This window comes from Mus caroli, chromosome 16, assembly GCF_900094665.2.
Source record: "Mus caroli chromosome 16, CAROLI_EIJ_v1.1, whole genome shotgun sequence".
Taxonomy (NCBI): domain Eukaryota; kingdom Metazoa; phylum Chordata; class Mammalia; order Rodentia; family Muridae; genus Mus; species Mus caroli.
The window spans coordinates 83237266-83240694 of NC_034585.1; positions in this window are offsets into that span (position 1 = coordinate 83237266).

Sequence of the window (3429 nt, forward strand, 5' to 3'; positions counted from 1 at the left end):
CAGTAAGTGTTTAATGCTGGTGAGAATAAACATATTACGATAAGTTGGGGAGAGAAAATGATTTGTATTTTTATGAGCATCTAGAAGAATCAGAATACTCATACATACACACACACACACACACACACAGAGAGAGAGAGAGAGAGAGAGAGAGAGAGAGAGAGAGAGAGAACTGAGGAATTGAGTATGGATGCAGAGTTCTGGGAAGAGACAGGAGGATCCCTCCTACTCCCTGGCCAGTCTATCTAGTAGAGATAGAGATCTTCAAGTACAGGGATTCTATTTTGTTTTAAAAATAAGGTGGAGAGAGATGGAGGGAAGACATCCAGTATTGAAATCTGTCTCCCAGATGCACCTGTACACACCACGTATACATCCCTTCAAGATACTTCCCAAGCACAAAGGAAGAGTGTATACTAGTTGCCTGTGGGGAAGATATCTCTGTGATAGGTACACAAAGGAATGAAGGTCTGAGGTGAAGTTAGAGATCTTGTTAGACAAATGCATACAATTTTCAACATTGTCAAACCTTACACTTTAAAACGGGTTCACTTGCTCATAAACACATAAGAATTGAATGTTCTGTTCTATGGAAAGCTATGAGACAAGGCGGTCATTGAATAGTTTCTTACTGCTTTAATGAGTGAGGCCATGATGATCAATTGCATCCCTGCAGACTTACAGAGCATGCCACTAAAGTACTCTAAAGGTGAATTTCATCATGATTTGTATGAGGTGGCTTTAGCTTTGTAACAGACATCTCAAGTTGTTGCTCTTAGAAGCTCTTCTCCTAAATCAACTACTCACTCTATACTTTGTTTTAAATCTAAATGTGCCTTCTATGGTTTTTTTTGTTTCCTGAACATGAACTTTTTGTTGTTGGTTTTTTTTTGTTTTGTTTTGTTTTTTCAAGACAGGGTTACTCTGCGTAGCCCTGGCTGACCTGGAACTCACTTGGTAGATCAAATTGGCCTCGAACTCAGAAATCTGCCTGCCTCTGCCTCCTGAGTGCTGGGATTAAAGGCGTGTGCCACCACGCCCAGCTGAACGTGAACTTTTAAGATAAGAATTCTTATGTGTCTCTTATAGCACCAATAACTTTATACCCATGGGCATTTATTATAAATAACTACTTGTTTGGTATATGACTTTTCTAGTTGAGTGCCTGGTTATGATATAGATTACACATTTTCCTAATACCATTCCTTTCATAAAGACATGAATTAATATATTAAAAACATATTTAACAATATTTGTATAAATAGATCCCATGATGATGTGAAAATGGTGGTATGTGTTGATTATAACTTACGGAATATTCTTGGAATTAGATGCATTTTAGACTTCAAAATATCTCAGATTTAGGAGTATTCGCATTTATGATATAAGAAAATCTTGGAAAATCTGCAGTTTAAACTTGAAATTCAATTATGTTTCTTACTATATACCTTATATGCACAGCCTAAAGATAACTTCTATAAAATATTATTAAGTCATTTGTACATTGACTATGATTTCATGTACAAGATGGTGACACTGAAATTTTTTAGGAGTGAAATTTTCAGAGTAGTGATATATATATATATAATATATATATATATATTATATATATAATAACAGTAATAATAGCTTGAAGGCATACCTGAGAACAAGTACAGAGTAACTTAGGGTGAGGGTGGGGGAAGCCTCAGCAGCCTTGGCGATCACTGGTGAGCTAAGCCCTGACAAGCAGAAGCTGTTGAAGCAATGCCTGGAAATTACTCCTGAGAGAATTCCTGGAAACTGGTCACCGCAGTTCTTGGAAACCCGCACAGGAAACCAGTTGGTTAACAGATGGTTATTAGCCTTGGGGATTGATTATGATTGTGAGCTGCAAATGCCTCATTTGTGAGCCTCTGTATTCAAAATCTCTGGCTTTGTACATGCGTGTCTGAGTGTGCTTTAAGAGTTTGCTGGAAGAGTCGAGGCAACTAGCTGTAATCCTCAAAACTGCTGGCTGGCCTCCTGTTAATTGCAGAAGGTGGAATCAACTTACAAATTAGCAGACCACAATTTGATGTCATGTGTTTAATTGCTGGAATAGAGAGAGAATTGGATCTGTATGCTGGAAAGTTTAGCTCTACAGAATTGAAGGATAATTACATTGCTGGTGGCACTTAGTTTGGTCTCATTTGTGGCCGTGGTTATAAAACACTATAACAGTGTATTGTGTCCTGAATTATGCACTCAATGTACACTTAATACAAACAAACAAACAAGCAAACAAAAATACCACAGGGCAAGACTACATGCAGCATTCCCATCCCACCTAAATTGTGAACCTCTGTAACAACCCAGCTAGCTCACTGCTGAAGTTCAGTGCTGCATACCAGCGCGAAGGGAGTATTGTACCATATATCACTTGCCCATGAGGAGAGCAAGATTTTAAATTCAATGTGCATGTTTGAATATCTCATAATAAAAACTCCCATTTTGTACAATGAATATATTCTGATAGCATTTTTAAAATGCAGAGTGAAATTTTTACTGAATACATGTCCCTTTTATATTTTCCTAATAGAGTAATTATAATTCAAAGACTGTATATTATGGACCCCCATGTAATATCCTTTTGAAATGCAGAAAGCCACCCCTGAGTCTGAAATCTGGGGACAGTTAACAGATTAACCTCTGCCAGTTCAGGAAACTAAAGAGAGCCTTTCCAATCCTAGCTGCTGCCGGTGCTTTGAGAGAGGAAACTTGGCAATTTATCTTGGGTAATGATTATGAACATAGGCATGAGAAAGAGCCTGAAAACATAAACAATATTATGCAAAAGATCGACTTCACTATTTTCCATGGCAACTTTTATGATGTTGCTAGGTGATGTTTGCTCCAAATTTCACTTTATTTTTACTTTTTTCCCAGTAACTATTAAAGTATCATAATTATTTGCTAAGAAACAGTGATGAAGGAAGGGATAAAATGTCTGCCCAGAAAGTATTCTCTGGTGATGAGAATACACAGAGTAACAGAGAGTCTGGTTGCAAACAAAGCACTACGATAACCAAGTTGTAACCTTTAAAAATACACCCAGTTCTTCTGTATCTGTTGCTACCTCCTCATAAGTGCATGCAAGACAACAAATGCTGTCTGCCACTGCTTTCATAGTTGACACTCAGTTACTGCCCTGGGGGAGGAGGAAGTATGCTTGATGTCAGGAAGGGGTATGCACATAAGGCCAGCATTTTGACAGGTGTCCAATACTCAGTACTCCACTCCTAATTTCAGATAATTGTTCACTATCTGTCTTAGTCAGGGTTTCTATTCCTGCACAAACATCATAACCACGAAAACAAGTTGGGGAGGAAAGGGTTTATTCAGCTTACACTTCCATACTGCTGTTCATCACCAAAGGAAGTCAGGACTGGAACTCAAGCAGGTCAGAAA